Source organism: Tursiops truncatus, chromosome 4 (assembly GCF_011762595.2).
Source record: "Tursiops truncatus isolate mTurTru1 chromosome 4, mTurTru1.mat.Y, whole genome shotgun sequence".
NCBI lineage: Eukaryota > Metazoa > Chordata > Mammalia > Artiodactyla > Delphinidae > Tursiops > Tursiops truncatus.
Window position 1 is genome coordinate 57,272,971 of NC_047037.1, and position 23,856 is coordinate 57,296,826.

The 23,856-nt window shown below is 38.1% G+C and overlaps 1 long non-coding RNA gene and 1 pseudogene across 2 annotated transcripts in view; both read right to left on the reverse strand.

The window, feature by feature from the left end:
• The window catches only part of LOC109551895 (uncharacterized), a 592,297-nt gene that overhangs the window by 155,528 nt on the left and 412,913 nt on the right, over window positions 1–23,856 (reverse strand). The window lies entirely within an intron of this gene.
• LOC101338799 (endothelial differentiation-related factor 1 pseudogene) lies at window positions 8,327–9,280 on the reverse strand (annotated as a pseudogene).

Here is a 23,856-nt window from a genome sequence, read left to right on the forward strand (position 1 = left end):
GAAGATTTTACTCTGAAAAAGATGTCAATGACTATGAGAATGCAATAAGATAGAAAAATCTTAGGTGAGAATATCAGACAATATTAGAATATGTTTCCAATTTTTCAACATGACAAAGGGGACAGTTTGAAGGACACAACTTGCCTCCCCTCCCACAGTCTTCAGCTTTAGAGACCATTCAGTGTCTGACTCATACTGGTGGCCTATGGGTCAAATCCTGCTGACTGACATATTTACTTTAGCCAGCATAGTATTGTAAACATTTTGAATAAATTGCCAACATTAAAAAAAAATTGTACAATTAAAAAAAAAGAATTCCTAAGTTTCTTTAAAAAGAAAAAAGAATTGGTAACAGTTGTGTGTGGCATATGACCCCATCAGGACCACCACTCTGCATGATTCAAGGAGATGCCATCCACATGGATTCCAAGTTAATGATGGTCCCTAGAACTGCACAGTATTTTGATCCTCAACTCCTTATCTAGATTGAATCATTCATTTATGTTACTTAGGCAACCCATGTTTAAGGATTCTACGCACCATAAACCGTGTACAAATATTCAGTATTACTCTTCTTTTCCCTATGGAAATCATCAGTGTCTAAATAGAGCTCATGCAAGAGGACAAAAAAGGGGTCAGAACCAGGGACTCACTACAGAGATTCTTCAGAGTTGGTCAAAATAACAAGCATGGAGGAATAGGCAGGTGAGGAATGATCACAGTTGTCTAGCAGCTGACATTGTTCCAAATCTAGGAAAACAGCTGAATTCTAGGAAGTCTGTCTGTACAGAAAAGGAACTAGCAACAAGACTGGGTGCAGGGAGAAATCTCTAATTCTAAGAAACAAGGCAGGATTCTCTCATCCTTATTGAAGTTGGGAATTGAACAGGCAATCAAAGTTGAGGTTTAGTTGCTGGTATTGCTTTGTATGCTGGAAACCATATCATGCATCAGTGTAAAACCAAAATCAAAGCAAATCAGGTAATGAGCTCTCCAACTGGAAATCTTGGGTTTGCTGAATTATATGCCTGATTAGGAATGGGGCTGGTCAAATTCAGGAGAGAAGGTTATACACACAAATACATTGAGCCCTACGTGGTGATTAAGTTTACTCAGCTATGGGGGTTGGACTGATAAGAGACAAAGGGTCTAAAAATCTATTAAAGTCAGACTAAAAGAAAGTGCTGATGACTTTAATGCCCTGAAATAAATAGTTAGAGAAGAACGTCCAAATTCTGTAATTCAGTGCAGAGAGTTGAGTAGTTTCTTACCATTTAATACATTTCTTCATGTCCACATTGAGTCAGTCCTCCTGAATTAAATATAGAGCCATGGGTCAAGAATTTTCAAAAATTTTTTTAATCTTTCCTATCCAGGGTTAATCATCCTTCTTTACTAGGCAAACAAGAATGTGCTCCAGATGCTATCCTGTCTGTATCCACCCTTTGCTAGAAATTATGGAACTAGATTCAGTGCCACACAAATGTGGTGAGAAGCTGGAGCAGCATGGCAGCACCTTGCTGGCCAATTGAGAAGGCAACTGTCTCTGGGCAAACGCACAGTACAATCTTAGCCATAGCTCTACCATCTGGTACTGATTTTACAGTTGCATTTCCTAAAGACTCAGCAAAATGACAAATGAATGAGAAAGTGATTCTTTCCTTGTCAATCTAATTACTTATGAAAAGTCACCAGTTACTTCTGTACTCATCCATGTGATGTTCCAGGACATGGCATGACTAATTAGAATGAACTGGACAGCGTAAGAGGAGCCAGGTCCTAAAACTGGGGCAGAGATGAAAGAAATAGCTCTAAATTATATCTATTTAATTGATTATTCATGTATAATTTAAAAAAATAGTGGTAACTATTATTACTCTCACCTATTATTGACCACATATTAAATATACACTAACATTGCACATCTCATTTAAACAGTAATGGAGCCAGACTACGTATTTGAAGAATTTCCTGGGTTTAACAATCTGGTTATAGATGGATTGGTGGTGGGGGTGGAACGTGTCCTTTTGTCACTTGCAAAAGCTTTCTCCAAAAATTAGAAATGAGGCAAAAAATTGGGCAGCGTATATTTTTTCCACTATCTTATGAGGACACTGTTTAACAGATTCACCCTAGGATATTTAGGAGAATGTCCTTTGTCCAGACTTAGTGAAGATACATGTTACATGTTAATTTATAGATATGTGTCTGGTAGGAATGCAAATAATTTCTGTTCAGTTGCAAAGATAACACTAAGGGTTATAGTTTATTGCCTTGTAGGTGTTTTGTATCTATTAGCAAATTCATTTTAATCATTCTTTTGTGTGATTGACTGTATAACTCTCCATTTTCAAATTATCTTCTTTGCACTGGCCTTTCCATCTCACTGGTTTGCTTATTAGTTACTAAATTGAATAAAATATTAGACAATGTTCAGTCTATATTTGTATCAAAGTCATGTTCTTAACTTTTGGTAAATGAAAACAGATATTCTGGAGGCATGGCCATTGCTGCTGATTGTTGGACCAAGCAACATCTGCAGTCCTGCTGAATATTACTAAAACTGCCATAGATTCTCCTGCATCCCAGAGTTGACAACTACTGCAGCTGGATATACCACCAGAAGCAGAAAAACAACAGCTTCTCTCTTCTTTCCAACTTCCCAGCCATTTGCAGAGCCAGCAGAGCCTCCTTTTGCAGAAGGTAACTAAAAGAAGGTTGGCAAGAGTCCAGAAAATTTGTAGACTTCTTGCTAACTATGATATTTGGAAGAATAAAAAAAGGAAGAGATGGAACTTAAAAGAGAGCTAAAAAGCAAATAACTGACACAAGGAACAAATAAATGCAGATGGAAGGGGGCACTAAAAATATCCCCTATATTATCTATCAGGTACATAGAAGGTGCATTAATTATAAATCCCATTTTACAAGATATGTGGGTTCAGAGAAGTTAAGTAACTCACCCAAGATCACATAGCCATTATGTGGCAGAACTGGGATTTGGATGTAGGCTTAATTCTAACATTGACTGTTTACCCATTATGCTATATTGCGTCCCTTACAAGGTGGGAGACAAACAAGAATAGTTGGTAGTGCAGTAGGGCAAAGTATAGAGAAGATTAAACAAAAACTGATGGAATCCAGGGACCAGCAATATTAGGAGATCGGAGCAAGCAGGTAAAAATCTATGGCCCCTAAAACATCCCCATCCATCATTCTGAAACTTAGATTCCAGTTCTAAACCTTAGAGGACTTAAGAGAGAATGAAGGGGAAAAAATGAGGTATAAATTACTGGATAGAGATTCAGTCACAGAACAAGCCAAGAGTTCTTTATTAGCTAGGGCAGAGGATCAAGGTTAGAAAGCCACAGTGTCCAGGCTAAAAGATCTAGTTAACTAACTGAAGTCTGTATTGGGAATTCCAGGAGATAATCATAATTGCATCTTAGTTGGTTATTTTGTTCCTCCCCGTCATCATTCTATAGTGATTAAGGACAAGACGAACTTCAGATGAGTGTCTGCTCTTTCCAAAGAATTGGAACTAAAGACTTGCTCAGCAATTGTCTGGTCTCTGCTAATACATGTGGAACTCAGAGAGAATGAGCTTAAATTAAAACACAGGAGAATGTCTGCATAGCCAATTTTTAATTCAACTTTAGAGAATACTTATCAATGAGATCTCTTACCACTTATCATTCACACACTCATTAATTCACTTAAAAACATAAATTAAGCACTGAACTAAATCCTGGGAATACAAAGGTGAATCAAACTCATTCCTTGCCTTCAAAGTTCTTGTCAGCTGGGGAGGAGTCAAATATGTGTTGCTAGCTATCTGTAATGTAAAGCAGAATTAAATAAAGAAGTAAAGAATTGCAGGAGAAGAGAAAATAAAGGCTCAAATTCTCACTGAGGGGTGAGACGGGTTTATAGAAGAGGCTGCATTGTGGTGATTCTTAAAGCAGGATCATACTATTTATATGAAACGTGTGTGTTTAAAATTTTATATTTTGAGGACACTAGTAAATGTGGATGTATCTCCTCTTTTAATAGCTGTTTATGTGCTTTTAACTTTATATCCCTTGCCCAACACCACACACAAACACGTTTGTATTTGAACTTAAAACGTCTGGATGTACTCACAGGGTAAGTTTTGAAGTGGCGTGAGGTGGGGAGGGAGATGAACAGATGTCTTGTACTTTTTGGTTCATACACTATTATTCTGATTGATATTTTTAGGATAAGCATTAAATATCTTTATAATAAATTATCTTTCATAAATAATACCTCTTCTTTTCCAGATCAATATAATTCTGACAGGGAGAGCATGGTAGGACTGGGGGCAGAGGAAAGGAAATGGAAGATAGTATACAGTTTTGGAGTAAAGAGTTATGGAACTTGAGGCTAATTGTGTTGGGTCCTAAGTGCTTGAGTACTCAGAAATCTTTTAAATGAAAGTGATAGAAAACCGGACTTAATCTGGCTTAAGAATAAAGGGAAATAATTATCCAAAGTAACTGAAAAGTCCAGAGGAGATGTCTTTTTCAGGCATAGCTGAATCCAGGTGCTTAAACACTAACTTCAGAAATATTTAACTCTTCATTTCTTGCCTCTACTTTTCTATAGCTGGGCTTATTTTCAGGCATGAAAATGGCACTGGCAGTCCCAAGCTAATATCCTATTGGGTTAGGAACCTGAATAGAAAGAAAGCTTTACATTTCCCCAAGTTCTAACAGAAGTCTCAGAGCCAGCACTCTTTGGCCTGAATTCAGCCATGTCCCCCTGTGAAGACTCGCTGGTTCCGGTGGATCTGAGGACTGCATTCAGTTGCATTTGCCTCATTTTCCCACCTCAAAAGTGTCTTCCCCTGAAAATGAGAAATGAGCAAAAAGTTTAAGAGACGTGCTTAAGGCAGTTATCAGAAGGGAAAATGGATTATGGACAGAAAAACACAATAGAAAAGTCATGCTAAGGGATTTTCAGATTTGAGGAAAGGGGGCATGAAATCTTTCTTAAAGCCTTTAGCATGAGTAAGAAAATGAGAGCGTCCAGCTAATGAGACACAACTACAGTGTGGGGAATGATAGGCTCCCTGCATGCATGACAAAAATGACCTCAGAGACCACAGTAGATGACGAGTTATTCATAAGAAAACACTGCTCTGGTTGTTTTCAGGAGAATGAAAAAACTCCATACTGCAAGATATGGATGCATAGTCCCAAAGTAGCTAATTTGCTCATAAGGCAATCCTTTAGTATTGGGAGAATACGAAGAAATGTTCCCACTTGTGCATGCAGATGACCCAAAGACTCACTGTCATTGAAACATGTAACTCTCTTTTTTAAAATTAATCAGAATGTGCCCTGTGTGCCTATGAGCAGCAGCTTACCTTCCCAGAATTTTCTTTCTAGCTCCTTCTCCTGCATATTCATTCTCCTCCCTCACCCCTCTTATTGACAAACTAAAATGACATTATTTTTGCTATATAATGCAGAGGCTTGTAAAGTGAGTAGTATATGCTTCCATTTGTCATCTGCCTTATTTGGCTGATTTTGAGCCCATGTCTCTATCACCTCGGTTTCAGTCCTGAATGCTTTCTTCTCTGTTTCTTAATGGTGGTTTCAGCACTGGCAGCAGCTTTGTCATAGGGGGCTAAGAACTGTGTGTCTGCTAAAGTGTTCCTCATAAGTGAGTGTGTCAGAAACAAGTCTGAAAGATTGAAAACACACACACATACACACACACAACTGTGGAATATAATCTGGGCTCATCCACTGTCTCACCTTCTCCCCACCCCCTGCCAGCACTATGACCTCATCAGATATGATGATGGTTCATTAAGAGTTGACATACTTTTGTTACTCACTAAAGTTTAGAAGATACAAAATACCATCCGTTACTTAGATTAACTATAGGGGAATAACTACACCATGCTCATGTTTGTTCATTCTTCATTGCCATAATTTTCTTTTTAGATACTGGTTGTGGAGGGGATGTGGGATTGACTGACATGAGCTTTAAGATTCCTTTCAACATATTAACACTGAAATTCTGATGTAACTATGATTCTATGAATTCACAATAAAATCTAGCTTCGCTTTATTCCTCAGTGAAAACCTACAACAGCCTCTTACCACTCCTAAGGTGTTACACTGGTTTTTAGAAAATATACCACAGAATGTTTGCTGAAGTATCATGAATAATTAGAAATAAATTTGTCAAAATAAACAAATTTTGCTTTATGAGCTAGTGTTCTTTACTTTTTAATCATATTTCTATATGATGAATTGTAAAACACCCTAATATGCAGTAATGCTCCTTGTTATTAATTATAAATGGCAGGTGGATGTAATCCACCATTTTATATGCTGTTGTGTTTTTACCTCAGTTCTGGTTCCAACTCTGGTTGCTTTTACCAGACAGGCAGCTTTGAACAAGTACTAACCTCTCTAAGCCTCAGTTTCCTCATGCCAAAAAAAAAGTAGCTACTAACAGCATATATGGCAGGATAGTATGAAGACTGATCACAGAAATGTAGATTAAAAGATTTTGCTAAATTATAAACTACATATAATTTAAAAATATAAAGCATATACAGCTATAGGATTTGGTTTGAATGCAGACCATAAGCTCTTTAAGGGCAAGGACGTGGTCTATTTTGTTCGTAACAGTGCCTGACGTAATAGACACTCAATGAATATAAATAAACATTTGTAAATGAATAAGTGAATGACTATTTCTGGACTACTTAACACTAGGCCAGTGTTATAGGTTGAATTGTGTTGCCCAAAAAGATAACACTGGGACCTCAAAATGTGACCTTATTTGGAAATAAGATCTTTATAGATATAATCAAGTTAAGATAAGGTTATACCAAATTAAGTTGGGCCCTAATCTAATGACTGATGCCCTTATAAGAAGAGGGAAATTTGGATTCAGAAACAGAGTGGAGAAGACCATGTGAAGACAGATGGAGATTGGAGTTATGCATTAACAAGCCAGTGAATGCCAGCAGCCACAAGAAACTAGAAGAGTCGAACAAGGATCCTCCCCTAGAGCCTTCAGAGAGTTCATGGCCCTGCTGACACCTTGATTTCAGACTTCTAGCCTGTGAGAGAATGCGTTTCTGCTGTTTTAAGCCACCTAGTTTAGTATTTTGCTATGTCAGCCCTAGGAAACGGATACAGCCAGGATCCTGAACAATGTGGCACATGTTTGTGATGATGAAGGGGATCACTGTTTGATCTCTGTCTTCATACTTAGAAATTTTGTTAGAAGAGAATTTGATTTACCTTGACTTATATGAATGCCTGGAATAATTAATTGTCACAACATAGGTTTCTTTATTATCGTAAAGGAAAATCAGCAATATCTATTAAGTATTATTAGCAATTATTCGGTCTTGAATATAATCTTAAGCTCACCCAACTGTCTAAATCTTCTGTTTTCTGACAAACACTTCCATCTAAAACTATTTTTCAACATATACTACTTAGATGTTAATAGTTCAATAATATGATTCCCAAAAGATATATGGTTGATCATTACACAAGTCATATTTCCAGAAAGAAATATTCTATTTGCTGTAGGCAACTTTCTTGCTACAGTCTAGTCATTGCATGACTCGCATAGTTAACTACTGCTTGCCCGTAGAGTTTAAAATAAATGTACCAATGAGCTATGGGGCAACTCCATCTCAAAACATTTAGTGACCACATAGAGATTTGAAGACTGGAATAGCCTTCTAAGAGAGATTACTTATGGTCCACGGATTTTGTGTGGCAACATGACTGGTGCATCTATGTTGTGGATATCATTAAACGATAAAGATGACATTTGTTGTTAAGGCAATTTTAAGCCTCATATCAACAGTTTGTAATCATCATTAACATACAACCCTTCCCACTTTTCCAAAATCTAAAAAATGTACTTATGATTCAAAAATCATTCTTATGAGGTACTCCCAACTTTTCAATTCAGTTTTTTCAGCACTTCTCAATTATTATATAAATATAAAAAGTTCTCCATAGGTTCATCATAGGACAGAATTTATAGAAACTTCTTCTATGTGGGTACCCAATTAATATTCAAAGACATTTCAAATATGCCAAGATTTGTCATGAATTATGCATTGTTTTAGATTTTTATAATCTCCTTACTTTGAAATATGTGTATAAATCTTGCTCTTATTCCTCTAGTTTCTGATATAACATTTTTATTTGAATCATTTTTCTGTTCTAGCTTTTGTCTAAGGAGTAAACAAAGTATGATGATTTGCTAAAATTAGAATGAAGCTATTTATTTATTTATTTATTTATAAGGGCAACAAATGTTTATTAGCTTCTCTACGAGCCAGGATGAAGATGCAGCTCCTCTCCCAGATGGTGGCTGCCCACCCTGTGCGAGGTGGTCCCCCTCCGAGCTCCCTGGAGCCACACCCATGACGGGGCAGACCCCGGGGGAGAGGAAGGCAGCGTTCTGCACCCCACGTGAAGGACGGGGACAGGGAGGAAAATAATCAGGAGAAGCAAACACCTTGCAAGGTTTTGTTTGTGAGTTTGACAGCAGGTACTGGTAAAGGGGGTTCCCCGGCAGGGCTACCGTCCTGTGTTCCGCGTGGCCGCGTGAAGAGACCCACGCTGGCGCTGGTGGTCAAGGGGAACCAGGCAGACAAGATCAGCCGGAATGCACTGATTTCGAGGCTTTGTGTTCATTTCGCCCTCGGCCCCTTCGCGATCGGCTTCCCAATGGCTTTCCCCCAGGGCTTAAGGCCGATGGCTCTCTCGATCTTGCCCAGAACCTGGTTCTTAGGAATGGCCCGGCCACCCTCATAGTCCGCGAAGACCTGTGGCTTTTCGTTGATTTTCGTCGCCTGGCCCTTCTGCATCAGCCCTTTGCTCTGCCAGCCCTGCGGGATCACCTTGCCCACCTCCAGGGTCACCCGGTCGTGGTGTAGCTCCTCAGTCTCCCGGTCCAGCTTGGCTGTGTTCTTGGTGATTGAATGCTGTTTGTTCTGGCCGGCGGCCCATTTCTTGGAAGTCTCCACATCCTCTCCTCGTCTCTGAGCTGCTAAGATGGCCTGCTTGGACTTGGCCTGGGCGGCCGTGGGGCCCTTTTTGTGCAGCACCGTCGCGTGTCCCAGTCACTCTCAGCCATGGCGGGGCAGGCAGGGCAGACTGGGCAGGTGGTCCGTCAGGCGGCTCTTGGGCAGCTGCTGGAGACCCGGCGACACTACGTCCCCTCGTCGCTCGGCCGCTTCCTAGAATGAAGCTTTTTTAAAATTTCAGAATGGCTTAGGTCGCACAAAGTTGTTTTTGTCGTTTTTCTTTATGTGCATAGGTGCCGGTATTGTGTACTGGCATTTTATTTTTTGTGCACAGGATTGTCAAGGGTTTGATCAAATGTATTAAATTTCACATTATTGGACTCCTTTGGTCAGAAAAACAATAGTCTCCATGCCAATATCCAAGCTGACCCAAGCTGATCCTTTAAAAATATTGCATATTATTGCATTTTTGTCCCAACAGCCATCAAATAATGGTAAGGCTTTTTTTTTTTTTTCATGTTATTTTGGAGACATCCTGTTTACCTGCACCTGGAACTCTAGGTAATGTATTTGTGCAAGATATCCCAATAAAAAAGGGGGCAAGGACAATGTCAGATAGAGTGGGAAGAGTATTTTCCAATTTATTATTAATATGATTATTAGCTTCTCATTTAAAAAACACTGCCTTAATAATATTTGCTGCCATGCTACCATTCAAAGAAACACTTGCAGCATCCACATTTTGGCAAGAGAATATGAAAAAATCATCTGTCTGGGAAACTATTTGAACAGTATCTCCCATAACATAATTTTTAACTTTTTGTTCTATTTAATCAACGCTGAAATAGATGAACCTCTATTTCATTTTCTCATTTTTGGACTCATTAATAGATCAAAGAAATTAGAGATGGTTTGATTAAACCATTATTCTGCCTGAAAAAGATAATATCTCTGGTGAATTTTAAAAAATCATTAGAATTTGGCAAACTGGATTTTAAAAAATTATGGGCTTTTGTATATAGAAAAAATCCAATTAATTTGATCACAGAGTAATTGTGAGAGATACATTATGCAGATATATTTTTGTAAGATAATTTTTTGTTTTGCTTATATGAATGTTTCGCTTAAACTGATTGTCTATCCTTAAGTCACCTCTGTTTCACCCTTTCTGTTGCTTTCCGATAGTATATGACCATTTATCTAAAACTTAAACTGCTTAAAGGCAAAAAGCCATAGTAAAACCACAGACAAAATTTCTCTCTTCTAGTTCCTAAATGTCATCCAAATCGTACAGGTATACATTTCCAGTTAACAGGTGAAGGAGTATTCCTCAGATTCTGCTCTCCACCTCTCCATTCTAGTAGATCCTTTGTCAAAATCCATTTCCCCGTCACGCTTTGCCTCATTACTCTTGGCTTCCACTCTGCCCCATTTTGATCTTTTCTCATCTTTACAGATAAAGACTCCCAGACTTAAAGAGGTTTAAATAACTTGCCCAAAGTCACAATACTAGTAAATGTTGACACCAATCTGTCTGACACCTAAACTCTTATTCTTTCTACTATTTCAAAAACTACTCCAGAAAGAGGGATTCCACGTACATTTGTGTGTTGACTATGAAAAGTAAATATGTTAGAACAATGCTTCTCAAACTTTAATGTACATACAAATAAACTAGAGATCTTGTTAAAATGCATATTCTGATTCAGGAGGTCTGGGGTAGGGCCTGACTTTCTGTATTTCTCACTAGCTCCAAGGGGATGCTGAGACTGCCACATTTTCAGTAGGAAGGGCTTGTAAGACCTAGCAGAGGTTGGATGTTGTTAATAAAGCTACTATTGGATTTTGTTCACTACTTTTCTTACAAACACTCCACAGTTTTTAGTGTATATTATCTTACTCATTCTTAATTTTTTTTTTTTTTTTTTTTTTTGCCATATGCGGGCCTCTCACTGTTGTGGCCTCTCCCGTTGTGGCCTCCCCCGTTGTGGAGCACAGGCTCCGGATGCGCAGGCTCAGCGGCCATGGCTCACGGGCCCAGCCGCTCCATGGTATGTGGGATCTTCCCGGACCGGGGCACGAGCCCGTGTCCCCTGCATCAGCAGGTGGACTCTCAACCACTACGCCACCAGGGAAGCCCCTTAAATATTTTTAAGTGATGATCACAAGTCAAATATTTTGAATTTATTGTTATAATCAAATAAATTCAAATAAATTAATAATCAGGATTATTAGCTAATCTGTCAGTTCCTCATGTCCTTTTTCTTTTGCAGTGGAACTGGTGAAGCCATCACGAATAAAATAAATGAATTGAATATGATCTACTCCATTCTCTTGAGGCCATTTTCTCAAGAGAGACAATGGGGATTATGTGGACAATTTTGAACATGTGCTGTCTCCTGCCCCTTCCAACATTTTTATCAAGGTGAAAACAGGTACAAGGAATGTGACAAACAGCCTTAAAGGAGATGCAAATCACCACGGGGTGGACGGAAGAACAGATATGACAATAGGGAAAGGGGTGTTCTCAAAGAAGCACAGGGATTGGGGCAGAGCTTCAAGAACCAGACAAACCTAAATTGGAACCATGGCTTGCCTCCTACTGAGCATATGACTTTGGGCAAGTCATTTATCCTTGCTAAGCTTAGTTTTCTAATTGGCAAACATCTACCTTGCAATGTTATTGTTATAACAATGATGGATATAAAAGAACCTGACAGATAGTAGGCAAGATGCAAATTGATATCCTTTTCATATTTGCATGAAGGTGAGCTGCTAAGTGTAGATTTTAGGCATACAGGCTTGAGGGGGTCTTCCCAGCTTTTTCTTTCTTGTCCCTTCTCTGGAGTTTCTGTTCAGTTGTCCTCAGCACCAAACAGTATCAGAGAATGAGGTCTAGCGGAATTAATCCAATCCCAGACAAGGCACTCTCGGTGATGTCTGGGTCACTCAACATCTCACTTATGTTTGCACATACATTATAATACTATGGGTCATAAATATTTTACCAATTAATGCAGTTGGGACTAGGCCCATCCCTACAGTCATTAAATCAAGCCTGCTTGGTTTGGTCAGAAAGCGTTACTTGACATACTTGTGCAGAATAAATCTTGCATGTGTTTTTGATGCAGAGAGAATCCAGAAAGTTTAAATAATGAGTAATTAAGATTCTGAAAATAATGAATTCCACCATTTTTAAAGCAGATCCTTCGGTGAATTTCTGTTAGCATTTGACATTTAGATCTTTAGTCCTACTTAGCACAAACCACGTTTCTCAGCACCAGCCTCCTCTCCCAAATCTATGATAACTAAAGGTAGTCCTTTCGAGCTATTCTGGACACCATTTTAACTGATTAGTAATGAGGCATGAAGAGCAGGGTGGAAGTAGGAAGTTAGGTCTAGGAGTCATCCGTATGCTCACCAAAACAGCAAAGTGATTTGAATTTTCCTATCTGGATGCTATTTCAGGAGACAATGGGAATTTTTTTAGCCTCTGGATTAATGGGTTTGGGGTGGAATAACCTTTCTGGGAAGATATATTCATCTCTATAGTTAAGATGGCACTACGGTCCGTTTTAGAGCTTACTGTCTGTGGATAAAGCGGGTGCTTCTGGGTGTCCAATAGCTGAGAAAATACAATATCACTAAACAGATTTCCTACTTCTAATTCATTGATTTCTCCACTTCCTTTATAGCCATTATTCTCTACCTTCCTTCACTTCCATGGTTATCTAGCTTGGATTCTGCAGTCAAATATCACAATTAGTCCCTGACCCTAACCTCTGCAACACATCTCCCTGAAAAAACCCCATCCTGAATGAACCCATCACTCATCTTTGCTGAGCCTTCACCAGAGCAACTAAGTAGATGGCAGAGAAAAACTACACCGCCAGGCAGACTTACATTGTTCGTTTGCCTCACCTGAGTCCTTGACACTGCCCAGAAATCTCTTCTTCCAATAAACTTGATCTTCCATCCACAGTAACTACCAGTTCATACCTTCTCTATTCTTCTCTGACCTCCCATCCCCTCCTCTCATCATTGCCATTTTTTGCTAATGACATAGCATAAGACATGCTAGAGAAAATAGAAGTTATTGGTTATTCTGGATCTGTCTGTGAGGCTGTTCCTGAATGAAACTGACATTTGAGTTGGTAGACAGGGTAAAGCAGATTGCCTTCTGCAATGTGGGTTGGCATCATTCAATCCATTGAGGGCCTGAACAGAGAACAAAAGGTGAAGTAATAGTATTTGCTCTCTGATTGATAGAGTTGGGACATTATTCTTCTCCTGCCTTCAGACTTGGACATGGGCTGGAACTTATACCATTATCTCCACTTGGTCTCCAGCCAATTCCTTACAATAAATCTCTATCTATCTATCTATCCTATTATCATATATTATGTAAATATTTTACAAATAAAATATTGGTTCTGTTTTTCTGGAGAACCCAAAATAATACAAGCACCTAGCAGATATTCATGGACTCAGAGATAAAAGGGAACTTAGAAACTATTTTACCTCTCAAACCAGTTCTTGCAATATGATAGCCAACTGAGTGAGTTCTTACAATTTGAGACAGATTGTATAAAGTCAGTGTTTGACACTGCAACAAAGGTTCTTGGGAATTTTGTGTGTAATGTTTCATATATGCATTTACATATATGTATCTGTACATTTCTCCATAGAGAAGCTGCTAGGCTTTCATCAGTTTCTTTTTAAAAACTTTTTATTATGAAAAATTTTAAACATATACAAATGTGGAGAGAATAGTATTATAAACCTTCATGTATTCATCACCCAGATTCAACAATATTAACTGATGACCGAAACTACTTCATCCTCACCCCCTCCCACTATTTTGAAACAAGTCCCAGACATCATATGATTTTATGAATAAATGCCAAACAGTTAATTTACAAATACATTTTTAGGACATAATCCTCTACTGATTTGAAGATTGCCTGTATTTACTCCTTGAGTTGAATAATGTATTTATTAATTTTCTATTCTCTTTTCCTTATGGACATTCTTCCATGTATGGGAAAGAAAAAATCTCTCTGCCAACTACTTAACCATATTTTTCCATTTATGTAGACTATTTTGAGTAGAGAGTCAAATTTTGTTCTGTTACTAAGTATGTGACTTTGGGCAAGATTTTAGCTGTCTCTTTTGCATCTGTAAAATGCAAAAATGCTTGAGGATTGTGCCTGTGACATGGCACTCATAATGTTGGCTATTATTATTATTTACTATGACAACTAGAGCTAAAATATGCAGGTGAAAGTGATGGCATCTGTAGAGCTAGAATATGCAGGTGAAAGTGATGGCATCTGTAATTCTTGTAGTGACTGTAAGAGTCAAGTATATAGCAGATGCTCAGAAAATGCCACCAAGAAACAAATAATTCACCTTTCCTCTTTTCATCTCAGAGAATGCCAAGTGTCCTTGTGTGCCCTTATAATAGCTTTCTCCCATGCCAAGGGGATAACAGGGCAGACTGATCCCCTCTAATGGCACACAGAGTCTCACACGTCTGGTGATAAATAATGAAGCAAGATAATGGATTCTGCCTGTAGTCAATTATCTCAGGTCCCTGTTTCTTAGTCTTCCAATGGGCCCTCAGTAGGGACTTATGTAGCCACAGAAACAAGAGCAAAATTGAGAAATAAAGAAAAAACAATTCCATCTGTCAAACTGATGATGGATGCTATCCAAACCTGTGAACAAAACCTTAAGTGCTAATTCTATGCACTGCTGATGCCTTTAATTATGTGAGTTTGACAGATGGAAAGATCATTATGCAGTTTTTATTTAAGAAGCTCTTGCAACTGTAGTTTTTGTGCCAAGGGTAATCAGTCACATTAAAGAATTTGCCAGAAAGTAAACTCTGCCTTATTTATAGCTTACTAGGTCCTAATTATGCTTCATAAATGGACAGTCATATAATAAGCCAAACACAAAATATACAGGACTGCAAATTACTACACAGCACTTACATGTCAGAACAGGCAGCTATTTCAAACCATATAATACTTTCCTGGCAATATGCAGCAAACACACTCCAGATAATACCTTGTTGAAGCAGAATTCCAAAGATCTGAAATGTTTTTCCTCAGTCTTGGTTTCAGCAAGACCTTCAGAAAGTTACTGAATAATCATTGTTTGCCATATATATATATATATATATATATATATATATATATATATACATATATATACACACAAACACATATATATACACACACACATATATATTATATATATACTCACATATACATATATGCATATTCATTCCTCTTTGTGTAGTCCATGTCTATATGGCTTTATCTGACTGCAAGGATTTTCCATCCCCACCTGCTAGTTCTCTAAAGTATTGCCTTTAAGGTCACCTGCACTGGTGTCTTACTTATCCCTGAGTTACATCATCTTTTGATATTTTATTTTCTTTCCTCTTGTATTCTTAACTTGGTGGGAATTTTACTCACCTCCTCCCTAATCTCCTTATCATGGCCTTCTTCTAAAGAGGAGATCTAGAAATCCAGAACCTGGAGGGGACCCTGGATGTATAATCTCTGGGTGATCACTGGTTAGAGGTGTCCTATCTTTTTTGGTTCCATAGCTACCTCTCAATCCAAACTTTCATCTTCAAGCTATTGCAGTTCCATGGCTGTGGTTTCCTCACTCCTCTCCCCTCCTGACTTAACCTGCATGCTCTTGAAAGATGGATCTTCTTAAAGCATGATCCTCACACATTCCGCCTGTTTAAGAGCCTTCAGTGGATCCCTTACCTCTAGAACAAAACCCAAAGTCTGGCATTCTAACTCTTCTTGACCTAGCCCCAGTCAACCTTTCTATTCTTGTCCCTCTGCTTATTAATGTATACCTTCTGCTCTAACTATAGTGGACTGTTTAACATTCCCTGGCTTCTCTCTTCTAATCTTCTATTCCTTTACACATTCTCATTGTTCTGCTTTAAACACCTTTTCAAATCATCTTTGCTTCTTTGAACCCTAGACTTCCTTTCTGGTTGAGGCAGGAGAACTCTTCCAATGTGTTCACCCTCAATGCAGTTTCAAACACTGGCCATGTATATGGATATTATATTCATTTGGTATTTGGAATATTCCAAATTATTATTCTTCCTTTTTTATATTTCAGGTTTTTCCCTTTGCAAACAGCCTGTTAGTTTTTTGAGGGCAGAAACCACATATACACCTTGTTAAATTATAAGCTACTAGAATTTGGGACTCGGACAGGTAAAACATGAGTGTAAAGAACATGAGGATTAGCCTCAAACAGATTAAAACTCTGACCCTGGCACTTGCTACCTGTGTGCCACTGGATGAGTTATCTAAACTCTGTGAACCCCAGTTCCTTCACCTATAAAATAGGGATAACAGTATTCTATCTTAGAGGGTTGGTGTAAGAGGCAAATGGCATAATAAATTAAACATGCCCAGTAAATTATAGCTATTCGGATATTAAATTTGTCTTGTATCTTCAATGCTGAGCACAGTGACTGGCAAATAGTTGGCATTTAATAAACATTAATTGAATTAAACTGCATTTATGTTCATAGCATTTATCTCAGGCTACTGCCACTCTTGATGTAAATAATGTTTCCAACTTAGTAGAGTTCCTTAAAATCAAGCATAACTACTGTTTTGAACTTGTCAATATAAAAAATAGTATTATAAACTTTTATGTCAATAAAATAAAAATATCTTCAGTTATGAACATCTGGATTTCAGTTGAATGTAAACCTTTCTGTGGTTTAAATGATGGGGAAGCTTCTTGGCAATCAAGTTAGCATGTACCTGCCAACACTGTGAATCGGATACAATAGATACAAGTGAATCACCTAAATTTCAGTAAAAGAAATAGCTGGTCAGTATAAAAGAAAGTATTAGAGAGAAAAGAATGGAAAAGGAGGGAAAGATCTTCAGAACTTGGGGAGGGAGGTTGGTGTGATGGAGACAACAAAGACAGAGGATACCACTACTAGTTTTATTTTTTGCCTCAAACTAACCTTTCACTTCAGACTTGTATTTGTAAATTGAGGCAGTTGGAATAAACTATAATTTAATACACTTTGTCATTTGTAAACTATCTTGAAGATTTTTTGCCATAACTAGGTACTATGTGAGCTATTATTTACTTAATATTTCTTTAAATCGACTGACCTTTATTTTACTAAAATAAATTTATTATAAAAATAAATGACATATTACAACCTGGAAAACCAGAATTGGTTGCCATAAATAAAAGATAATGATGAAAATAAACAAAACCAGAGCTATCTTACAAAAAGAACTCATGAAATAAAGCTTCCTACTGAAAGATTTGAGCCTGAATTTGACCTTTCCTTCATAAAAAGGGGGACTATCAAGTATTAAGGAGATGTTAAGGAAAAATAGCACAAACATCAGATCCCCTTTTTCATGTAATCCAAATATACTGAAAGAAAATTGAAAAGAAAATGACTTCCTTACTTGATGACTCATTGTTATTAGTTGCCATGCTCCAACACTATCAGACTCTGGACTCTCAGCAACAGTATGAACCCTCACTAGGTATTCTAGCTATACAGATTGAATCTAAACATTCAGTCATATTTAACATGTGGCAAACAAAGCAGGAGTGAAAAGTTTATACCAAAGGTTATAGCCCAGGGTATACTATGACAAAATACTTATCGCTACATTGTAGTTTTGTATTCTACTGATAATTTCATCTGACAGTTTTAAACTCTCGATGTGTTTGCAGAATATCAGAACAGTCTCAGCAATCAATCAGGAAACAATCAAAATACCTACCTTTGAAGCCTGATTAACCTCACACAAAACAACGAAATACATTATCTCAATTGATAATCTGGGGGTAAGAAGGAATGGGTATCTACTTTTGAATGAATCAGAGTAAGTTCAGTCCAAAATTGTTACCCTCTAAATCTATGGTTTTCAGAAAAATTATTTAATCTCAATTATTTCTGAAGGTGGTCTTTTTTTTATTTTTTAACATCTTTATTGGAGTATAATTGCTTTACAATGGTGTGTTAGTTTCTGCTTTATAACAAGGTGAATCAGCTATACGTATACATATATCCCCATATCCACTCCCTCTTGTGTCTCTCTCCCACACTCCCTATCCCACCCCTCAACGCGGTCACAAAACACCAAGCTGATCTCCCGGTGCTATGCAGCTGCTTCCCACAGTTATCTATTTTACATTGGGCAGTGTATATATGTCCATGCCACTCTCTCACTTCATGCCAGCTTACCCTTCCCCCTCCCCATGTCCTCAAGTCCATTCTCTACGTCTGTGTCTTTATTCCTGTCCTGCCACTAGGTTCCTCATAACCATTTTTTTTTTAGATGCCATATATATGTGTTAGCATACAGTATTTGTTTTTCTCTTTCTGACTTACTTCACTCTGTGTGACAGACTCTAGGTCCATCCACCTCACTACAAATAACTCAATTTCATTTCTTTTCATGGCTGAGTAATATTCCATTGTATATATGACCCACATCTTCTTTATCCATTCATCTGTCGATGGACACTTAGGTTGCTTCCATGTCCTGGCTATTGTAAACAGAGCTGCAATGAACATTTTGGTACATGACTCTTTTTGAATTATGGTTTTCTCAGGGTATATGCCCAGTATATTGCTGGGTCGTATAGTAGTTCTATTTGTAGTTTTTTAAGGAACCTCCATACTGTTCTCCATAGTGGCTGTATCAATTTACATTCCCACCAACAGTGCAAGAGGGTTACCTTCTCTCCACACCCTCTCCAACATTTATTCTTTGTAGATTTTTTGATGATGGCCATTCTGACTGGTGTGAGGTGATACCTCATTGTAGTTTTAATTTGCATTTCTCTAATGATTAGTAATGCTGAGCATTCTTTCATGTGTTTGTTGGCAATCTGTATGTCTTCTTTGGAGAAATGTCTATTTAGGTCTTCTGCCCATTTTTAGATGGAGTTGTTTGTTTGTTTTTGTTATTGAGCTGCATAAGCTGCTTGTAAATTTTGGAGATTAAACCTTTGTCAGTTGCTTCATTTGCAGATATTTTCTCCCATTCTGAGGGATGTCTTTTCATCTTGTTTATGGTTTCCTTTGCTGTGCAAAAGCTTTTCAGTTTCATTTGATCCCATTTATTTTTGTTTTTATTTCCATTTCTCTAGGAGATGGGTCACAAAGGATCTTGTTGTGATTTATGTCATAGAGTGTTCTGTCTATGTTTTCCTCTAAGAGTTTTATAGCGTCTGGCCGTACACTTAGGTCTTTAATCCATTTTGAGTTTATTGTTGTGTATGGTGTTAGAGAGTGTTCTAATTTCATTCTTTTACATGTAGCTGTCCAGTTTTCCCAGCACCACCTATTGAAGAGGCTGTCTTTTATCCATTATAAATTCTTGCCTCCTTTATCAAAAATAAGGTGAACATATGTGCATGGGTTTATCTCTGGGCTTTCTATACTGTTCCATTGATCTATGTTTCTGTTTTTGTGCCAGTACCATACTGTCTTGATTACTGTAGCTTTGTAGTATAGTCTGAAGTCTGGGAGCCTGATTCCTCTGGCTCCCTTTTTCTTTCTCAACATTGTCTTCGCTATTCAGGGTCTTTTGTGTTTCCATACAAACTAAAAGTTTTTGTTCTAGTTCTGTTAAAAATGCCATTGGTAGTGTGATTGGGATTGCACAGAATCTGTAGATTGCTTTGGGTAGTATAGCCATTTTCACAGTGTTGATTCTTCCAATCCAAGAAAATGGTATATCTCTCCATCTGTTTGTATCATCTTTAATTTCTTTCATCAGTGTCTTATAGTTTTCTGCATACAGGTCTTTTGTCTCCTTAGGTAGGTTTATTCCTAGGTATTTTATTCTTTTTGTTGCAATGGTAAATGGGAGTGTTTCCTTAATTTCTCTTGCAGATTTTTCATCATTAGTGTATAGGAATGCAAGATATTTCTGTGCATTAATTTTGTATCCTGCTACTTTACCAAATTCATTGATTAGCTCTAGTAGTTTTCTGGGAGTGTCTTTAGGATTCTCTAAGTATAGTATCATGTCATCTGCAAACAGTGACAGCTTTACTTCTTCTTTTCTGATTTGGATTCCTTTTATTTCTTTTCCTTCTATGATTGCTGTGGCTAAAACTTCCAAAGCTATGTTGAATAATAGTGGTGAGAGTGGGCAACCTTGTCTTGTTCCTGATTGTAGAGGAAACGGTTTCAGTTTTTCACCATTGAGAACAATGTTGGTTGTGGGTGTATAATATATGGCCTTTATTATGTTGAGGTAAGTTCCCTCTATGCCTACTTTCTGGAGGGTTTTTATCATCAATGGGTGTTGAATTTCTTTGAAAGATTTTTCTGCATCTATTGAGATGATCATATGGCTTCTCTCCTTCAATTTATTAATATAGCTTATCACATTGATTGATTTGTGTATATCACAGAATCCTTGCATTCCTGGGATAAACCCCACTTGATCACGGTTTATGATCCTTTTAGTGTGCTGTTGGATTCTGTTTGCTAGTATTTGTTGAGGATTTTTGCATCTATGTTCATCAGTGATATTGGCCTGTAGTTTTCTTCCTTTGTGACTTCTTTGTCTGGTTTTGTTATCAGGGTGATGGCAGCCTCATAGAATGAGTTTGGGAGTGTTCCTCCCTCTGCTATAGTTTGGAAGGGTTTGAGAAGGATAGGTGTTTGCTCTTCTCTAAATGTTTGATAGAATTCACCTATGAAGCCATCTAGTCCTGGACTTCTGTTTGTTGGAAGATTTTTTTTTCACACACACACTGTATTTTATTTTTACAAGAGATAAACTGACACCAAGCATTGTAATTGGATGACCACAACAAAAGCAACAGTGATTGCAATTACCAAACACGAAACACACTCATACTATGTCATAGTATTGACATTCAGTCCAGGTGTTGGAAGATTTTTATTCACAGTCTCAATTTCAGTCCTTGTGATTGGTCTGTTTATATTTTCTGTTTCTTCCTGGTTCAGTCTTGGAAGGTTGTGCTTTTCTAAGGATTTGTCCATTCTTTCCAGGTTGTCCATTTTATTGGCATATAGTTGCTTGTAGTAATCTCTCATGAGCCTTTGTATTTCTGCAGTGTCAGTTCTCCTTTTTCATTTCTAATTCTATTGATTTCAGTCTTCTCCATTTTTTTCTTGATTAGTCAGCTAATGGTTTCTCAATTTTGTTTATCTTCTCAAAGAACCAGCTTTTAGTTTTACTGATTTTTTTTATTGTTTCCTTCATTTCTTTTTCATTTATTTCTGATCTGATCCTTATTTTTTCTTTCCTTCTAACTTTGATGTTGTTTTGTTCCTCTTTCCCTAATTGCTTTAGGTGTAAGTTTAGGTTGTTTATTTGAGATGTTTTTTCTTTCTTGAGGTAGGATTGAATTGCTATAAACTTCCCTCTTAGAACTGCTTTTGCTCTATCCCCTAGGTTTTGGGTGGTCATGTTTTCAATGTCCTTTGTTTGTAGGTATTTTTTGATTGCCTCTTTGATTTCTTTAGTGATCTCTTGGTTATTAAGTTCTGTATTGTTTAGCCTTCATTTGTTTGTATTTTATACAGATTCTTTCCCGTAATTGATATCTAGTCTCATAGTGCTGTGGTCGGAAATGATACTAGATATGATTTCAATTTTCTTAAATTTACCACGGCTTGATTTGTGACCCAAGGTATGTTCTATCCTGGAGAATGTGCCATGAGCACTTGAGAAGAAAGTGTATTCTGTTGTTTTTGGATAGAATGTCCTATGAATATCAATTAAGTCCATCTTGTTTAATGGATCATTTAAACCTTGTGTTTCCTTATTTCTTTTCATTTTGGATGAAAATGAAAATTATAGTTTTCATGAAATGAAAAATTATAGTTTTCAACTATAATCTCTTCAAATATTTTTTCAGGCCTTCTCTTTTTCTCTTCTTATGGGACCTCTATAATTCAAATGTTGGTGCATTTAATGTTGTCCCAGATGTCTCTGAGACTGTCCCCAATTCCTTTCATTCTTTTTTCTTTGTTTGGCTCTGCAGTAGTTATTTCCACAATTTTATCTTCCCGGTCACTTACCCGTTCTTCCGCCTCAGTTATTCTGCTATTGATTCCTTCTAGAGAATATTTAATTTCACTTATTGTGTTGTTCATCATTGTTTGTTAGCTGTTTAGTTCTTCTAGGTGCGTGTTAAACGTTTCTTGTATTTTCTCCATTCTGTTTCCAAGGTTTTGGATCATCTTTACTATCATTACTCTGAATTATTTTTCAGGTAGACTGCCTATTTCCTCTTCATTTGTTTGGTCTGATGGGTTTTTACCTTGCTCCTTCATCTGCTGTGTGTTTCTCTATCTTCTCATTTTGCTTAACTTACTGTGTTTGGGGTCTCCTTTTCGTAGGCTGCAGGTTCGCAGTTCCTATTGTTTTTTCATGTCTGCCCCCATTGGCTAAGGTTGGTTCAGTGGGTTGTGTAGGCTTCCTGGTGGAGGGGACTGGTGCCTGTGTTCTGGAGGATGAGGCTGGGTCTTGTCTTTCTGCTGTGCAGGACTGCGTCTGGTGGTGTGTTTTGTTGTGTTTGTGACCTTATTATGATTTTAGGCAGCCTCTCTGCTGATGGGTGAGGTTGTGTTCCTTTCTTACTAGCTGTGTGGCACAGGATGTCCAGCACTGTAGCTTGCTGGTCATTGAGTGGAGCTGGGTCTTAGCATTGAGATGGAGATCTCTGGGAGTGCTTTCGCCGTTTGACATTACATGCAGCCGGGAGGTTCTGGTGGTCCAATGTCCTAAACTCGGCTCTCCCACCTCAGAGGCACAGGCACAGGCCCAACACACACCTGGAGCACCAAGCCCCTGTCAGCCACATCGCTCAGAAGAAAAGGGAGACACAACAAAAGAAAGAAAGAAGAAAATGAAATAAAATAAAGTTATTAAAATAAAAAATAATTATGAAAGATTAAAAAAAATTAAAATGTAATAAAAAAAAAGAAGGAAAGAAGAGAGCAACCAAACCAAAAAACAAATCCAACAATGATAACAAGTGCTAAAAACTATACCAAAAAAAAAAAAAAAAGAAGAAAAAATGAAACAGACAGACAAAACCGTAGGACAGATGGTAAAAGGAAAGCTATACAGACAGAATCTCACAAAGAAGCATACACATATACACTCATAAAGAGAAAAAGGAAAAAATGTATATATATCACTGCTCCTGAGGTCCACCATCTCAATTTTGGGATGATTTATTGTCTATTCAGGTATTCCACAGATGCGGGGTACATCAAGTTGATAGTGGAGATTTAATCCGCTGCTCCTGAGGCTGCTGGGAGAGATTTTCCTTTCTCTTCTTTGTTTGCACAGCTCCTGGGATTCAGCTTTGGATTTGGCCTCACCTATGCGTGTAGGTTGCCTAAGGGCGTCTGTTCCCGCTCAGACAGGATGGGGTTAAAGTAGCAGCTGATTAGGGAGCTCTGGCTCACTCAGGACAGCGGGGGGGGGGGGGGTATGGAATGCAGGGCGAGCCTGCAGCAGCAGAGGCAAGCATGACGTTGCACCAGCCTGAGGCGTGCCCTGTGTTCTTCCGGGGAAGTTGTCCCTGGATCACGGGACCCTGGCAGTGGCGGGGGGGCTGCGCAGGCTCCCGGGAGGGGAGGTGTGGATAGTGACCTGTGCTTGCACACAGGCTTCTTGGTGGCAGCAGCAGCAGCCTTAGCATTTCATGCCTGTCTCTGGTTTCCATGCTGAGAGCCGCGGCTCGTGCCCATCTCTGGAGCTCGTTTA